This window comes from Bos javanicus, chromosome 7 (genome assembly GCF_032452875.1).
Source record: "Bos javanicus breed banteng chromosome 7, ARS-OSU_banteng_1.0, whole genome shotgun sequence".
Taxonomy (NCBI): domain Eukaryota; kingdom Metazoa; phylum Chordata; class Mammalia; order Artiodactyla; family Bovidae; genus Bos; species Bos javanicus.
In genome coordinates this window covers 99,313,759-99,332,999 of record NC_083874.1, presented here as the reverse complement: position 1 = coordinate 99,332,999, position 19,241 = coordinate 99,313,759, and the positions used below count along the sequence as shown (strand labels likewise).

Genomic DNA, 19,241 nt, shown 5'->3' with positions numbered 1-19,241 from the left:
GCGTGTTAACTGAAGAGACGGAGGAGAAACGCTGACGGAAGCCGGGGCGAAGCCCTGGCCCGCTGCAGGTGGCGGAGGCGGCAGCCGCAGCAGCTGCCGTCGACAACCGGAAGTTCGTACATCTCAGCGGCCCCCTGCTACTAGGGACGCTCCCGGTTGCTAACCTTCCGGGGCTGGCGCGTTCCGTGACGTCAGGAGCGCGAGGCCGTCTGCGCGCCGCGCACTTCCGGAAGGCGAGGGGAAGGAGCCTGCGGTTGGCTCCCTACAAGGAAAGCAAACCGGAAGAGAGCTGTCTCAAGTGTGCAGCAAAGTTTTGCAGGAAGAATCCGGGAGAGAGTGGAAGCTCGTAATTTGAGTTCGTTGGTGCAAAACTGAAGAAACACAGCCAATTATTTATTAAAGACCGCCTTGACGTTTCCCTCAGCTCAGGTACGTATTTTGCTAGACTGGGTTGTTAGGTCACTAGAAAGAAAGTAAACAGTTGTGTCAGGTGTGCAGCAACTCTTTGCAGGAAGAAACCAGGAGAGATTGGAAGCTCATCATTTGAGTTCGTTGGTGCAAAACTGCAGAAACACAGCCAATCATTTATTAAAGACCGCCTTGACGTTTACCTCAGCTCAGGTACACATTTTACTAGACAGGGCGGTTGGCTCACTAGAAAGAAAGGAAACAGAGTTGTGTCAAGTGTGCAGCAACTCTTTGCAGGAAGAATCCGGGAAAGATTGGAAGCTCATACTTTGAGTTTTTTGGTGCAAAACTGCATAAACACAGCTAATCATTTATTAAACACAGCCTTGACGTTTCCCTCAGCCCAGATACACATTTTATTAGACAGGTATTTTTTTCCTGCCTCTAAGTCCTTGACCTCTCTTTCCTTAGAGCATTACATTAGAGAACTGGTAACTGTACCAATAATTGGTACAGGTATTGATAACTGGTAATTGATTCTCTGCATTTTGGGGATATAAATCTTTTTAAAAGTTCTTTCCCTTGTTACAACCCAGGGCTGTCTTTCTTAAGGAACTAGGAGTCATCCATTTAAAATGTTAGAAAAGAAGACAGCACCCGTATCTCCCAGTCTCCTTGGAAGCATAGAAGCCTAAGTTAGGCAGGCGCTTTGTTTCAAGTTGTAAAACTGCCTCCCATCACGAAGCTTAGAGAAATTTTACTTTTCCTTTGTGAAGGCTTCCCTGGTAGCTCAGATGGTAAAGCATCCGCCTGCAGTGCAGGAGACCTGGATTCAACCCCTGCATTGGGAAAATCCCCTGAAGAAGGACATGGCAACCCACCCAAGTATCCTTGCCTGGAAAATTCCATGGACAGAGGAGCCTGGTGGGCTACAGTACATGGGGTCAAAAAGAGTCGGAATTTCCTTTGGGTAAACAGAACTGACATAAGAGTTTCCCTACTCTTAAAATATCTTAAGCTTTCTGTTGAGTTGAGTTCAGACAGAGTCCTGGCCCCCCTTTTCTGTTGTGATCGTCTTGAATAAATCTCTGCCTGTTTAACTTTGACATCAGTAATGTGGAACTTTGGGGTGAGCAGATATAAACAAGAACAACAGACCAGAAATTGAAATTAGTATCTGTTCTTTTAAAAACTTCCTCATTCAACAATTTTTTTAGACTTTCTACTCCTTCAGAACCGTGAGTATTGAACAGTAAACAAGATATCATCCTTGCTCTCATAGCCCTTAGGGTCAAATGGAAATAACACAATCGTCACATTCATTCTTATTTTGAAGTGCATGATGTTAAAAATGACAAGCACAGAGTCTATAGTAAAAATTGTGTAAAGGACTATTGTAGGTAAGATGGTCAGTATAGTCTCTTCTAGCTGCTTGTGGGTAATAGACTCATGCAAACCCATGTACAATTGCCGGGACTAGGCATCTTAATGCTGGGTTCCAGTGTGAGAAAGACCATTGGTGACACACACTAATTTTAGTTTCCAACCTGGATATTTATCAATAATGAAGTGGCTCCTTGGGTTTCTTCTTTCCCTTATCCACAATCTTATTCAGAGCCTTACATGGAAGAAGGTTAGTATTTAATGCTACTCCTTTCCACTCCTCAAAAAAATCCAATATTCAGCACACCAAAAAACAAAACAAAAGCACCATCTTTCCTTCCTTACAGTATCTCGTTTTACCATTGTGTTCTTCATCTTGATTAATGGCATTATTCTTTACTCAGGTGTTCAGATGTAAAATCTTGGAGTCATCATTTCTCCTTAGCTTTCCACCTGCAACATGCTTACTGGTTATGGCAATGTACTAAATAATTCTGAAATAGCAGAGTTAAACTAATGATTCCAGGTGATTAGAGCATTCTAATCATTCTAATCATTCTAGTGTTTCTTCAGCTAGCTACTTGAATCAGAGTCAGAAATGGAATTTGTTAAAAATGTTGGTTCTAGGTCACTATTCTAGAAATTCTGAGCCAGAATTTTGGGGATTGGGAACATGGATTCTGTATGCATTTTTACTAAGCTCTCAGGGTAAGTTTTATTTGCACTAACATTTAAGAATCTCTCCATTCTCTCACCACCTATATCCAAATGTTGTCAACTTTTCCCCATTTCCCTAATGTCTCTGTCGTTAATCAGCTCTTTTCTGTTCCCTGCTTCTGACAAAGAATTATTTTTAAATTGCTTGAGATCTTAAGCAGGCAGAGAAGCTGGAAATTATTGTGATTTTGGCATAATACTGTATTATTTGTAAACTGTCATGAAACATTTTTAATTCCATCGCAGGAACTAGGAACCAGTTTCCTGGGAGAAAATATTGTATTTTGCTTGTATAATATAAAATGACAATTTGGGGCACACATGCCTATTTAAAAGACAGAATGCCCAACTAATTGGTGTTTTTGAATTTTTTCTGTTAATAATAATGCTACGTGTTCATTTACATGTTTTTGTCTTGCAAACAAGTTGTATCAATCAGGAGAGATTTAAAAACATAAAAGAGAAGAAAAGTTATACTTACTTAAATTAACCTGCATACTAGGAAAAGACCCCTATTATTCTGATTTATCAGGGAACACCCCAGCTGACAGAACAGGAGTCTTCCATGGAAGTGTGTAAAATACCACTGGCCTATTAAGTAAAATCTAATTGTCCCTCCCTGGTCACATATTGAATAATAATATTGCATATTAATTAAGTATATGTTGTGTACCAGATCTCACGTTATGAAATGCTAAACAATTCTGCCATTATTGTTCCTAATTTACAATTAAGAAACCACAATAAAGGATAATCAAGTTGGTGAAAATCAGCGTGAGTAAAGGCAATAGAGCTGGGCAATAAATCAGGCACTATAGCCACAGAGGTCAGTATTCCCTCTTACATTTGTCTTCTCCTAGTTGTAGGCTTCCATGATTTGAGTCTAGCTTATTGTCTCAATCAGCTATTGTTAGAATTATGCTGCATAACCACTATTGAAAAATACATCAGTTGCATACAGCAAATAAGCATTTATTTTTCACATGTTTTTGGTTAAGGTGAGAGTTACAAATTTAAGTTGGCCTTATGGATAAGTAGAAAGAGGATGGAGGATAGGCATAAAGAGAAATGAGCAGCCATGTATGTATTTTTTCTTTTTAAACAGTTACTGGTTACCCAAAGTCCTACCTGATGGCCTTGACACATATCTCATTGGAGAGAGAGATGTCACATGGCTTCTTCTAGCTTCTGGTAATCTGAGAGTTTTGGTATTAAAATGGGCATATTCTACTCCCTATAGAAATTTATGTTAGTAAGGAAAAAGAAGACAACTCATATTGATAGGGATTTCATTTATATTGATGTGTGTATGTGAAAGTCGCTCAGTCGTGTCTGACTTGTTGCGACCCCATGGACTGCAGTCTCCCAGATTTCTCTGTCCATGGATTTCTTCAGGCAAGAATACTGGAGTGGGTTGTCGTTTCCAACCCAGGGATTGAACCCAGGTCTCCCACATTGCAGGCAGATTCTTTACTGTCTGAGCCATTTATATTGATAGGCATATCAATTTTAGCTCCGTCAATGGCACCCCATTCCAGTACTCTTGCCTGGAAAATCCCATGGATGGAGGAGCCTGGTAGGCTGCAGTCCATGGGGTCTCTAAGAGTCGGACACGACTGAGCGACTTCACTTTCACTCATTGGAGAAGGCAATGGCAACCCACTCCAGTGTTCTTGCCTGGAGAGTCCCAGGGATGGCAGAGCCTGGTGGGCTGCCGTCTATGGGGTTGCACAGAGTCAAGACACAACTGAAGCAACTTAGCAGCAGTAGCAGCAGCAGTAGAGAACAAGGCTCAAATAAGTGTTCTCTGGTGGCAAAATTTCCTTGCTTGCCCATTAAGGAAGAGGGAATGTAGGAGGTTGTCTCAACTGTAATGGTCATTCATAGTGACATCTGTTAGAAGGAGTCTCTTATACTTTTAAATGGCAGGATACTGCCACATCAGGTGGATTGTGTATACCCTGAGGTCCAAAAGGAAAAAGTTCAATAGTCAGGAAAAGGGACTATGAACTGATCACAAGTGGAGAGAATGCACTAAAAATCTTGAAGGTGAAGGAAGAGTTGGAATTTCAGAGGACCACTAAAGAACAGTAATTCAAGATGAGAAGGAACAGTGTTGTCGGACTAGGCACTGCATAAACAAGTAGGAATCTGAATAAATGTTAAGGTTAAATATCTAAAACACACAAACAAACAAACACCAACTGTGTAAATGGGCTGTGGTTCCTGAGAGGAAAGAAACGAGGTGAGTATCTCTGGAGCTCTGCCTGTGGAAAATTTCCCAGCTATAGTGCATGAACCTGGAGTTCAGTCAGAATATGGAAGTCTCTCTTATCTGAAGAGGCAGAGATCAGAGTTCTAGGCTTTTAATGGTTGGGGTCTGTGGGCCAGGGCGTTAAGAAAAAAGTCTGTGGAGGTCATGAAGTTCATATAGAGGTTCCCCACACATCCTTGACTGAAAGCTGGATAGTACTACCAGACGTGGCCACACGAAGTTAATAAGAAACTTGCTGTTACAGAGGTGGGAGCAGAGCAGAGACATTAGATATTAAACAGTGCTGGGGACTTTGGAATTAGGGCCCAGACATACTGAATAGATCTCTTTAACACCTCCTAACATAGTGGAAATCAAATGGAATCACTGCTTTATGATAAAGACCACACCCAGAGAAAGACCCTCTTTATACTCACTTTAACAAAGTTTAGAAACTAAGCTCTAACAAGATTCTTAGAGGAGAAAGAGTTTGAGATCGGATCTCACCAGTTTACTAAGGGGCTTCCCAGTAGCGCTAGTGGTGAAAAATCTGCCTGCCAATGAAGCAGACAAAAGAGACGCAGGTTTGATCCCTTCCTAGCACGGGTTGGGAAGATTCTCTAGAGTAGGAAATGGCAATCCATTCCAATATTCTTGCCTGGAAAATCCCATAAACAGAGGAGCCTGGCAGGCTGAAGTCCATGGAGTCACAGAGTCAAACATGACTGAGTACACAGCACACAATTTACAGGGACTTGCAAATAGATAAACAGAAATTATACAGTCTCTAAAAAGGAGATATAGAAAGATTCAAGAAAAGAACAAAACACTTGGAACTTACATGAAAGTATTATACAGTTTAGTATATATGCACTGGAGCTCGAAAAGAAAAAGTAGTATAATGAGGCAATAAAATATTTCGGTAAATGATTAAAAAACTTTGATTTATGGTTCCAAGAAGATCAGAGAGTAGTAAGCAAGATAAATACCAAGAATAGCACATATAGGCATATCAGAGTCACACAGAGTCACAAATATCGAGTCCAAATTAGAACATCTTGAAATGAGCCAAAGAAAAAGATGCATTACACACCAAAGAAAAATAACGCATATGAAGGCATAGTTCTCATCTGAGACAATGGAGACCAGAAGCAGTAGCATCTTTCGGGTGCTAAAAGAAATTAAAAAGTTATCAGCCTCGAATTCTATATCCAGTTAAGTTATCTTCTTAAAAAAAAAAAAAAGTCAAAGATGTTTTCAGGCAAGTGAAATCTGAGGAAACTCATTTCCAACAGACTAAACCACAGATGTTTTTCAGGCTGAATGGAAGTGGTACAAGATGGAAAATTTTATTTACAGAAAGTAGAGAATGGCAAGCAGAAATGGAAAATCACTGTGTAAATACAAAAACCTATTTTTATTTCTCCCTAATTTTCTTGAATGCAGTGCTTTGTGTAAGGCCATGTTTATGATGTATGTGCATGTAAAAACATGGCAATAGAACTTAAAGGTAAAAGACAAGGGAGGTGAAGTAAATGGAAATAGACTCTTTCCCATTTGTGCAATATGATACGTGACATGTAAAGTTTGAAATGTCAGGTGTGAAAAGGGATTCATGAGGTAGGAAGCTCCTAAAGGTTAGAAGTGGGATGTTTATAAATAGAATCGTACTCTCCTAAGGCTATTGCATTTGTTAAGTATGAGGTGCGAAATGTTAAGTGTGAAAGAGGGTTTATGAAGTAGTAACTACTAAGGGTAGGAGTGAAAATTGAAGTGACCCAATATTGTTGCTAAATAGGCATTGTAACAATTATAATACAGAGAAATATTCTTAGAGCAGCCAGCAAAAAATAATAAATAGAAGTTATATCTATAAAAGATAAATAGCACCAAATAAAAATATACCTTTGTCATTTATTTCTTACAGTAGATCATGAAAATTGCATTTTTTAAAAATAATAAATGTGATACATTGATACCACTGAGGTTTAGAAACTTATCAAGACAAAATAATTGTACCACCCTAAGAGTGTCATTTCAATATCCCAGGATTGTATATGTGCCTGTGTGTATATTTGTATTCAGTTCAGTTCAATCGCTCAGTCATGTCCAACTCTTTGTGACCCCCATGGACTGCAGCATGCCAGGCTTCCCTGTTCATCACCAACTCCTGGAACTTGCTCAAACTCATATCCATCAAGTCGGTGATGTCATCCAACCATCTCATCCTCTGTTGTCCCCTTCTCCTGCCTTCAATCTTTGCTTATATATTTAGAACAATGCTTGCATGCTCAGTTGCTCAGACCCTTTTCTACCCTATGGACTGTAGCCTGCCAGGCTTATCTGTCCATGGAGTTTTCCAGGCAAGAATACTGGAGCATGTTGCCATTTCCTATTCCAGGGGATCTTCCTAACCCAGGGATCAAACCTGTGTCTCCTCTATTGGTAGCTGGTTTCTTTACCACTGAGCCACCTGGGAAGCCCAATCAGAACAATAGACTATATGTAATTTATATTCTATTTTTATATTTATGTCATAAATGATATTTTATTTGTCACAAAGGTATCTGTAAACATGAATTTTAATTTCTTTTATGTATTTACTATATTGGACAATTTCCCTATAGCTAGAACACTGTTATTACTAATGATGTAATAACATTTGTTATTGTAATAACATTTGTCGTGTCTGACTCTTTGTGAGAGGACCCCATGGACTGCAGTATGCCAGGTTCCCCTGTCCTTCACTATCTCCCAGATTTTTCTCTTGAGTTCCTTTTCACTTTCTGCCATTAGAGTGGTATCATCTGCATATCTGTATTTATTAAAAATACCACTAGTGTATTATTTTGATTAAATATTTTATGCATCTTTCCCCATGAATTATTTCTTAAGGGAATGTGTGTTGATGCTCTCATTTTAGGGTATTGGGTATACAGAGTTTCTCTGCCTTGAAGATTAAAAAAATATTTTCTTGTGTCACTTGTTTAAAAAGCTGAAGTGGATAGAGCTGAGGCAGTACTAACTGATGAATGATTTCACTGACTGTAGCTGATCACCCAACCCAATGAATAATATTAATAGCTGTAGAAAGTAAACCCAGTACTGTGGTCAATACAGGTAGGAACACAGGAGGGTGATGTTTGAGACCAGAGCCACTATGAAGTAGGGCTAGAATACCTTTGTCTCCCATGGTTTGCATCATCACTTGGGAGATGGTTGGGCCTCAGAGAGGAGGGTTATACTAGTTCACATTTCATCCTATGCAGCAATTTAGTATTCCTGAGGTGAGGGATAGTGTATTGGCAGTGAACCTAAAAGCAAAAGTCAGTATCCGTTTTGAGGGGAAGAAGGAATGAGATTATTGTGTGAAATAAAGCAGTTTTGACTGGTTTTATATGCCTACTGCACAGCAGAATCTTCCTTAGCATGAGTGTTACCAAGTGGGTAAAAAACTGCACTTATGGGGCAGTGGGAATTTACTGAGGCACGAACGGTCACTGGGATGAAAGGGTCATGACGTTTGTAATCTGTAAGTGATATGTCCGCAACTCTTCCCTAGGGCCTCTTTGGTGCAATATAGTCTTTGGTGGTTGATATTAGCAGGTCAGAGGAGGGAATGCAGTTTATGTCTTAAAGGTGAGAAACAGGATGGGCACCTCATAAAAGAAACCAGATCCACCAAGGCCATTAAATATGTAAACCTTTGTGAACAGATCTTGCCATTCTTTGATAGAGCTAGAACCCAACTTGGAATTTGCTGGAGACACTATACTTGTTTGTTTCATTCCAGAAAGAGCGTATGATATCTGGATAGCCATAGTTGTATTTTAAAGTGGCTCTTTAATTTGGAAAGATATACTTAATGCCATTCATGAGAGAAACATGCTTCCTAATGATCCATTGCTTCCATATGATGAAAACCTAGTTTTTATTAATAAACATTTTCTGTGAATAGCTGAAACTATTTATATATTAAAAATGGTTAAAATTTTTGAATATTTAAAAATATTTGAGCATAGTAAGTTTATATGGTTCAAAATTCAAAATGTATAAAAAGATATTTACTGGAAAACTGTCTTCCATCCCTACTCACCAAATAAACAGCTCCTCTTTCAAAGCCTAAAAATATCTTGTTTTTCATGCAGCTTCCAGAGATAAACATATGTATATAAGTTATATAAAAGTGTCATTTTTAACACAAACAAGATGGTAGTGTTCTTTACATACAGTCTGGTACTTTGTTTTTGGTTGGTATTATTTTTTAAAATACCTTAGTGATCATTCCATATCAGTATATTATATGAGATTTGTCATAATGTTTTACTCACTTCTGAACTGTGAATTGTTTGTGAGCCGTAGGCTTTTTTGCCTTCTTTGGTCCCTTTCTGCATGAATAACAGTAACGATAATAGTAATAATAGCAATAATAATAAAGTTCTATTTTATGACTTCGTGTTGGTACCAACTATGTGTTGGTATAAAGATGAATATAATCAAAGCTGGAATGATTATTATTTATTACTGTTATTTCTTGAAATTTAAATTAACACATTTTCATGGGTTCCTATGTGTACTGTGAGCCTTAGGCTCACAAAGTGAAAGATAGGTCAGCTGTGGTTTTATTACTACAAAGTTTTCCATAGTGAAGTGAAGTGAAAGTTGCTCAGTCGTGTCCGACTCTGTACGAACTGATGGACTGTAGCCCGCCAGGCTCCTCTGTCTATGGATTTCTCCAGTCAAGAATGCTGGAGTGGGTAGCCATTCCCTTCTCCAGGGGTTTCTTCCTGACCCGGGAATCAAATCTGGGTCTCCTGCATTGCAGGCAGATTCTTTACTGTCTGAGCTAGCAAAGAACCTGTGGAAGTTTTCCATAATAAGCACATTATTTTAATCAAGTCCTCATGGATGGATCATTAGGTTGTTTCAAAAGTTTTTGATTTTTTAATAGTAAATGGAGTTTAAAAATTGTAGGAAAACAAAAAGATGCAGCCAAACACAAGAAGTATTTACATACCTTTTTAGAATAATACTACCTTCTAAACTAAAATTATTTTATTTTCCTGAATATTTTTAGCTGATAGCAAAACAAATTGCCATGTAGTGCTAGTACAATGTGTGCATGCTCAGTCCTGTCCAGCTGCAGCCCTGCCGCGAGGCTCCACTGTCCATGGAATTTTTTAGGCAAGAATACTGGAATGGGTTGCCATTTCCTTCTCCAAGGGGTCTTTCCGACCCCGGGATCGAACCCAGGGATCTTCCTCATTGCAGGCATCTTCTGCTTCTCTTGTATTTCCTGCATTGGCAGGTGGATTGTTTACTACTGCAGCACTTACAGTATCATTTATTGTCTTGCATGATTTTTATATTCTTTTTCTCCCTATGTGGCTCAGAGGTAAAGAATCTGCCTGCCATTGCAGAAGATGCAGGTTTGATCCCTGGGTAGGGGAGATCTGTTGGAGAAGGAAATGGCAATCCACTCCAGTACCCTTGCCTGGGAAATCCCATGGACCGAGGAGTCTGGCAGGGTACAGTCCATAGGTTTGCAAAGAGTTGGACATGACTTAGTGACTAAACAATAACAACAACAACTCTTTCTATGTACATCATCCCCTTCTCTTTGTCTCTTCCTTTCATTCAGCTAAATATTAATATTCTCTTTAGAGTTCTTCCTTCTTTGCTATCAGTTCTTTAAGTTTGTCCTGAAGGCATTTATTTATATTTAAACACTTTGGTAGAATTCAAAAATGAAGAAACGGCCAGAATTTACCCCAGTATTGTTAATATTTGAAATGTGCCTGCATAGAATTTCCCTGGACTGAATTTATAAATAGCCTAACACAAAAATTAATTCATATGCTGCCAAATGTCTTATAAACTAAATGATCAAATTGTCTTATATCCTTGACTCTCACAAGTTTATCAACTGTTTGTGCTTTTTCTTTATCCCCTCCTTTATACCTGTCTCCTGACAGATTCATTTGTTAGGTATATAATTGACTATCGTAACAGTAACATGAAGCTCTCATAGCATATTTAGCTCAGTATGGCTTCTCTCAGTGAGATATTTTCCTAATTACTTTTATGTTTGTAGGCCAGGGATTAAAACTAAATGAGGCTGGGGTTGGATAGGTAGATGCTTATATAATCAACCAGAGAATGATGGTGCTGTCTAAAAGCAGATGTTGTTACTTGTTTTTAGTCAGTTTTTATTATATAAGATTAGAAGGCATAAATTGATTTCTCAAAGTAAACCAGAAATTCATATATTTAATGATATCACTTTTCCATTAGTGAAGAAAATAAATAAAAATATCTAAATAACAAACAGTATTCAGCCAGCACTGCATACCAAATAAAACATATGTGTAAGCTGTAGAACTCATTGATAGGCAGTATAAAACTTCGGTGTAAACTGTACGAGGACAAGAATGTGTATCTGCCTAGGGATTTAACAAGTGTTCCTACATGTGGTTGGTGTTGAGTAAATATAGGTGAATATACAGAATGAATTTAAAAAGTAAGACTTCTTATTTTGAATAGTAGTAATAATGTTTCTTTTATTCATATATCACAGCTTGCTGAGGAATAAAGAAGATGGAAAGATGTAGTGCAAATTCTTCGAGTTAACCAAACTCCATTATTTGAAGGAAAAAAATAAACACTAAATAGACTTTCATGTATCTATAGAGCCTTAGAGTTCTTACATACTTACAAAGAATTAAGTGTAATCCCCTATATTTTGTTGAAGAGAAAAGGGATGTCTATAGAGGTTGTATAATATTTTTAGTGGGAAAAATTACCATAGGCAGGACTGAAATTCAAACCTCTTGATTTTTAAAACGGGGCATTTTTGTACCATGCAGTGTTTTCTAGTTTGTCACTAGTGCTATCCCTCAGGAAACATTTGGATAATATGGATTTACTTCCTACATCTGTAAGGGGTTCAGATTTTTAAAAATTAGAACTTCTGTTAGGAAAAAATTTTTAAATTAAATTAATATCTTTTCCTTGTCATAAATGGACTTACTATAACTATTGGATACACACAACAAAGTTTGATTTTATGAGTAAGATACCATTAAAAATCATTTAAGCCATAATGAAAGTTGTAACTGGTCTGAAGACCACTTTTGGCATAGTTAGTATTCATAGCAGTGAATGATTCTTCCTGTTATATCAAATAAACTCATCTTTAAAGCTGAAAATGATGTAGCATCTCCATAATGTTCATCTCAAAGGATGACAAGGTGTCAGGATGATAAGAAACATTGAGTAAATATCTAAATTTGCTGTAAAGAAAATAAGAATTTTCCTTTAAAAATTATCATCAAATATATTTATTATATGTTTTGCTACAGTGCTAATAAGGAAACCCTATTATGCTAATAAGGTTATGCTAGTAATTGATTATTAATTATTAATTATTCTTAGATATCTAATAAGGTTATCTATACTCATGATCACCTTCAGCAGTCAGCATAGGCATACTGAGAAAGGAAGTCTGAGTAGATCTTCAAGGAAGTATTTCTTTCCCACAAACACTGTTGCAACTTCCTAATTTTGATTTTGTAGAAAGGGTACAGTACAATAAACTGTGATGGCAACCTACCTGTATCCTCAGGAATGCCCCCAGAATGTGTATTAATCTGCTGAGCAGGTCCTCAAGGTGGAAAGTGAAAGTGAAAGTCATGTCCAACTCTTTGCGACCCCATGGACTATAGCCTGCCAGGCTCCTCTGTCCATGGAATTCCCCAGGCAAGAATACTGGAGTGGATAGCCCTTCCCTTCTCCAGGGGATTTTCCCAACCCAGGGATCAAACCCAGGTCTCCCACATTACAGGTGATTCTTTATGGGCTGAGCCACCAGGGAAACCCCCTAAGGTGGAGGCAGAAGAAATTAGCCTAAACTTCTAAATGGAGCCAGGTGGTACATCCACACAGCTTTTCATATCAAATAAATGATCACAAGCTCATGATGCAGTTGAAATATTTATCCAGCATCACTCTTCTGCTTATGTATTCGGTCTACTTATTAATTTAATTCTTGGCTTGGTGTTACTTATGTTTCTATGGAAAACATTTACCTTACACTTGGCTTACTGCACTGCAGCCTCAAGAAAGACCTTTGAAAACTTACAGGATATGTATAGGACTATTCAACATCCACTGGGTCACCGGAAAAGCAAGAGAGTTCAAGAAAAACATCTGCTTCATTGACTACACCAAAGCCTTTGACTGTGTGGATCACAACAAACTATGGAAAATTCTTCAAGAGATGGGAATACCAGACCACCTGACCTGCCTCCTGAGAAACCTGTGTGCAGGTTAAGAAGCAACAGTTAGAACCAGACATGGAACAATAGACTGGTTCCAAATCGGGAAAGAAGTACATCAAGGCTGTATATTGTCACCCTGCTTATTTAACTTATACGCAGAGTACATCATGTGAAAGGCTGGATGAAGCACAAGCTGGAATCAAGATTGCTGGGAGAAATATCAATAACCTCAGATATGCAGATGACACCACCCTTATGGCAGAAAGCAAAAAGGATCTAAAGAGCCTCTTGATGAAAGTGAAAGAGGAGAGTGAAAAAGCTGGCTTAAAACTCAACATTCAGAAAACTAAGATCATGGCATCTGGTCCCATCACTTCATGGCAGATAGATGGGAAAGCAATGGAAACAGTGACAGACTTTATTTTCTTGGTTCCAAAATCACTGCATATGGTGACTGCAGCCATGAAATTAAAAGATGCTTGCTCCTTGGAAGAAAAGCTATGACCAACCTAGACAGCATATTAAAAAGCAGAGTCATTACTTTGCCAACATAGGTCCCTCTAGTCAAAGCTATGGTTTTTCCAGTAGTCATGTATGGATGTGAGAGTTGGACCACAAAGAAAGCTTGGCACTGAATAATTGATGCTTTTGAACTGTGGTGTTGGAGAAGACTCTTGAGAGTCCCTTGGACTGAAAGGAAATCAAACCAGTCAATCTTAAATCAGTCCTGAATATTCATTGGAAGGACTGATGCTGAAGCTGAACCTGCAATACTTTGGCCACCTGATGTGAAGAGTTGATTCATTGGAAAAGACATTGATACTGGGATAGATTGAAGACAGGAGGAGAAGGGGACGACAGAGGATGAGATGGTTGGACGACATTACCAATTCGATGGACATAAGTTTGAGCAAGCTCCTGGAGTTGGTGATGGACAGGGAGGCTTGGCGTGGTGCAGTCCATGAGGTCTCAAAGAGTCATACCTGACTGAGTTACTGAACTGAACTGATTAATTAAAATTTTCATGTATCTTACTGGGTCTGTGTGAGAAAACATCACTAAATGAAGACAGTTACAGGAAGTACAAACTGGGAATTCCATTATTTAGTATCTGCACAGTTCCTATCTTTTTTTTAGAACAAATGACTTTGTTCAGCTTGAATTACTGGAGGATGCTAATAAATAGAACAGTTCTAAAAACATACACTGAACATCCTGTCATGTGAAAACTGCATATTCTCTCACAGCAAAAGAAACGATGATGAAAAGCCAGTTCTGTATTTTACAGTTAAAGCAAATACAGCAGAGGAAAAGGAAAGAAAACAAGTATCCAAGAATGATGTCAACCTCGAGATACTGATTTAATTATTATGTTGCTTATCACCAGGGGAAAAATGCTTTACCTTCATGAATGTATCAATCAGAGCTTATGGAAGAGAACTTTTAAAGTAGATTTTATGCTTTAGTGTGATTCATTCATGTGTTTGTTCATTCATTCATCCTTTGAATTGATCAAACCTGTATGAGCACTAAATGAACATCTTCAATATCCCCTTTTTGAGAGATGTTCACATTCACACTCCCATGGTCATCAGGCAGGCTGACCCCACTTTTCATCCACGGCTGGCAAGCTTGAGGTGGGCACCTGACCCAGTGTAAGCCGTTCAGCATTCATTGCAATGAATTTGAAACTAGCACTAAGATTGCACTCATACCTGGGAATGTTTTTTGAATGGTTAAAATGTAAAAACACACTCAGGTTTTCTCCCATGTCATCTAGGGTGTAGCTAAAGCTGATATAAATATTGAAAGAAAAAAAAATGATAGAAACCAAGATGAGGAGTGGATAGTGACCGTAAGTTTTGTTTCATTTTTTGCTTTTCTAGGTTTGTCTGCTTTCATTCATTTGGTTGTTTTGTTTTTCTTTTAGATAACAGACTGCATTTTATTTTCCAGTTGTGGAATTTTTCCAAGATATTTTCATACCATTCTGTTTTCTGATACTGTGCTCTTACATTTTCCCTTAGTTGTTTTCTTATACTGATATGTTGTGCTTTACTTGCTTTTTAAGCAATATCAAATAATATTAGCTCCGTGGATGAGCTATTGTGTTAACACACTGATATGATAACCAAGACATAGTCCCAACCTTTAGGCCCTCACAGTGAAATGAAGGAACTAATACAGTAACATAGACTCAGTAAAACTAAAGTTGGACTACATTTTTAAAAAAGAGGAATTACTGTATGAAAATAAATGACTATGCTGTTGTACAACATTGGGTTAAAAATTTACAGATGGTTAAAATAAATAAAATCCATTTTTTGATCTCTTCACCCATCTGACTAAATAACTAATAAAACTATTTCATGTAATGTAGTCTGCATTAGCTAACTTCAACTGCATTACTGGATTTTATTTGACTCGAATTTGCATACTTCTCTACCAGACTCTATAAAGAAAAACAGTAAATAGTAATAATAACAATAATGTATATGGATCACAAAGAGTCAGATATGACTAAGCAACTGAGAACACACATGGCAGTTACATACAACAAGGGTACAAAATCACCAATGCTATAATGAAAACCAGTAAACAAAATTACTGAATGAATACAGGATCTTAATTTTATTTTCTTAAATCTAAATCCCACAAGTCTAGTATAGATTTCTCCTTAGAACAATTTCCCCAAACAGATTAAAACAATAATGCCTAATTGTGTGAAATGCTTCTGTGTTATATATTGACAAATCCGAGTGTAGGTAATTTTACATAAAAATACTGCCTTCACAGAATACTTTTAACAAAGCAGGACAATATTATATGAGTCAGATTTTTGTGTTTCTAAAATTCTCTGTTCTTAAGAATTTTAAATTGAAAGATAAAATTTTTAAATGAGATGCGAACAAGAATGCCTATAAGAGTAAATGCAGCTTCTAGTTAAGCTAGGTTTTTAAATATTTTGAATATTTGAATTTTCAAATATTTAATATCTGAGACAACCATTAAGAATTTTATTTTTTGTAAAGCACAATGAGTTTAAAGTTCTTTGTAAAACATAGTGATGAAAAGTCTTTCCCAGAAATACTATATATATAATTAGTGAAAAGTGATATGAAGGAGGAAATACTTGAGTCTGGGAAATTTAATCTCATTCTGGAAAAGAATCTTGCAGAATTATACTTTGGAGAGACAGATCTTAAGTGTCTGCAAACTTCAGATTCTTGGCATATTAAAATTAAAGCTAAGTGTTAAAAATTCATCTGAGGTCACTAGAGAGAGATCTTCTGTTAAAGGTAGAAGTATATGTCTAGGGAATACATTAGGAGAATTTTAGAATTTAGTTCACTCAGTAATAAAAATGCCAATGCAGAAAACTGTTCATTAGAAAGGATACAAGAAATAGTGAAAAATATATATTTGAAAAATATATATTTATCAAGTGATTTCAATTTTTAAAATTTCACTTGTAAATCTGATTTATTAAAGTACAAAGAAGATATATTAGTTTAAGAAATGTACAAAGTTTGTGCTGGTTTTCTATTTCCCTGATAAGCCAAAAGATAATTTTTTTTAATAAGTAAGGAGAGAAAGTCTAGAGCTGACAATAGTCTTTTGGGGCTTGAATGCTTGGGAACAGCCAGTGAGCCCCAAGTCACCCCCACTTCTCCATCTGTGTCTGTGAGTTTGTCATATTCAGGAATATGAAAATGACATTTTCTCATTGTCATGAATAGTCTTGTCCAACTTGTCATTGTCCAGTCTTGTCATTGTCATGAATAGTCACTCCCATTCTTCCCCATCTCTCTCTTCCACCATGTTCAGGAAAAGAAATACTTTGATTTTAGATATAGCACTATTGGAAGCGGAGAGGGGGCACTAGGAAGTTATATTGTTAGCAGCCAATCTGAAAGAATCTGAGGTTTTATCTCTGGATCCTCTCACCTCCATATTCGTTCTGTTAATCCTGATGTAGTCTTCTCTTTGGTTCTTCTCCAAAGAGATCACACCAGGTTTAAATTCTTCCTTGAGCCTATTCCTCCCTTCGAATCTAAGACATTCTTCCTCTAGCATATCTTCACTAATTAGTCTTTAGGCGACTTATGTCTCTGGCTCAAGTTTTATCAATTTAACTGCAAATTTATAAATATAAACACACATGATCTGTGTCCTATGTAATATACTAAAGTTACCCACAATTCTGAAAATTCATTATGTGATGTTTAAAGTCTCTATCATCCAGATGGCTCTACAGAAAATTAGATTTGTTGCAAGCATTTGTTACAATAAATAAAATTCTTTTTTTCCTGTTTTTGTTTTTGATTTTCGGAATAGAGAATATTGATAAGCTCTTTGTGTTGATGGACTTCCCTGGTGGTTCAGATGGTAAAGTGTCTGCCTACAATTCAGGAGACCTGGGTTCAATCCTTGGATTGGAAAGATCCCCTGGAGAAGGCAATGGCAACCCACTCCAGTACTCTTGCTTGGGAAATCCCGTGGGTGGAGGAGTGTGGTGGGCTACAGCCCATGGGGTCCCACAGAGTTGGACAAGACTGAGCGACTTCACTTTCACTTTCACTTTGTGCTGATAGGGACAGGGGAAATGGGGGAAACTCAAACACTCAAATGAGCTCATTTTCTAAATAACTTTAAATGGCAAAAAAAAAAAAAAATTGACTCATGTATTTCAGAAAACTTTCCTTGAACTTTAAACAGATTTATTTCAGAAAAATATTAGATTGGCTTTAAAGGATAGATTTCTCAGTTAAAAGAAACAATAATTGCATTAAGAATTGGACTCTGTGGGAGAGGGAGAGGGTGGGAAGATTTGGGAGAATGGCATTGAAACATGTAAAATATCATGTAAGAAACGAGTTGCCAGTCCAGGTTCGATGCACGATACTGGATGCTTGGGGCTAGAGCACTGGGACGACCCAGAGGGATGGTATGGGTAGGGAGGAGGGAGGAGGGTTCAGGATGGGGAACACATGTATACCTGTGGCAGATTCATTTTGATATTTGGCAAAACTAATACAATTATGTAAAGTTTAAAAATAAAATTTAAAAAAAAGAATTTTATACTGTGAGGTTAGTATGATTGCTTTTCGAAAACCAATATTCCAGGGTGGTGATTGGTCTTACTTGTAACTGGCAATAAGTTACTAATTTTATTCATAATTTCCATGTTTTCACATCAGAATTGGAACCAAAAGTGAGGGCAGGGAGGCCTAAGTACTATGTTTTCAGGGAGAGCTGAGGACAAATGAAGATAAGACACTTCTTCAGGTTTATTTAGAGCACACTATTGCTCCTGTCCTGCTGTGGACTCAAAGATGTCCTTAAAGACAAAGGTAGAAAATGACAGACTTGAGAGAGGATAGTTGAAGGCAAAAAGCAGAAAAAATAAGTAAAAAGTCACTTCAAGTTTCTAACCCACTAAGTTTGAATTCAGTGAAAGGATTTACACTGTCTCGGCAGTTTTCATTACCTTTTTTGGACTGCCTTGTGTGAAAGAATGATTTTCAGCAGTGAAATGCTATGTGCCTACTTGTTAGGCTTCTGTGTGAGAATGACTTACGTGCAGAATTCCTCTTTGAAAAATAGAAGTTGTATAGATTGTGGTTTAGAAGCTTTTGCCTCACATAGCATAGAAATATAAAAAGTACATGATTGATTAGGCAATAGGGCTGTTGTCATATCTAAAGTATTTAAATATCCTTAGCATTTTAAAGCTTTTAGATTTAAAATATAATAATACACAGTGTTAAAGTACATCACACAAATCTGTATCATGTGATCTGAAACAATATATTATACAAATGAATTTATGGTTTAGCATTATTAGAATTATGTGATCTAATAGAACAAAAAAAAAGGACTTCCCTGGTGGTTCAGTGGCAAAGAATCTGCCGGTAGTGCAGGAGACGCAAGAGACTTGAGGTTCAATACCTGGGTCAGGGAGATGTCCAGAGGAGGGCATGGAAACCCACTCCAGTATTCTTGCCTGGAAAATTCAGTAGACAGTGGAGTCTGAAAGGCTACCGTCCATGGGGTTGCAAATAGACACAACTAAAGTGGCAAAGCATGCACACACAATAGAACAAAAAACTATTATTTATATCTCCAAGGTGATTTAATAAACTCTCCATATATGTTGGTCCAGGCATAATCCTCATGAAAAATTATTTAAAGTGATT

General features: G+C 37.4%; 2 long non-coding RNA genes across 4 annotated transcripts in view; both read left to right on the top strand.

Moving 5' to 3' along the window:
* Nucleotides 1-340: 340 nt before the first annotated feature.
* Nucleotides 341-19,241, top strand: part of LOC133251709 (uncharacterized) — a 198,056-nt gene continuing 179,155 nt past the window's right edge. For 2 of the 3 annotated variants that reach the window (XR_009737750.1, XR_009737752.1), the window contains exon 1: nt 341-429. This is a non-coding gene — a long non-coding RNA (uncharacterized LOC133251709). The remainder of the gene's footprint in view (nt 430-19,241) is intronic. The other variant, XR_009737751.1, reaches the window with a different exon arrangement.
* On the top strand, nt 439-17,356 carry LOC133251710 (uncharacterized). The gene is made up of 2 exons (XR_009737753.1): nt 439-621; nt 12,876-17,356. It is a non-coding gene; the product is annotated as an uncharacterized LOC133251710 (long non-coding RNA).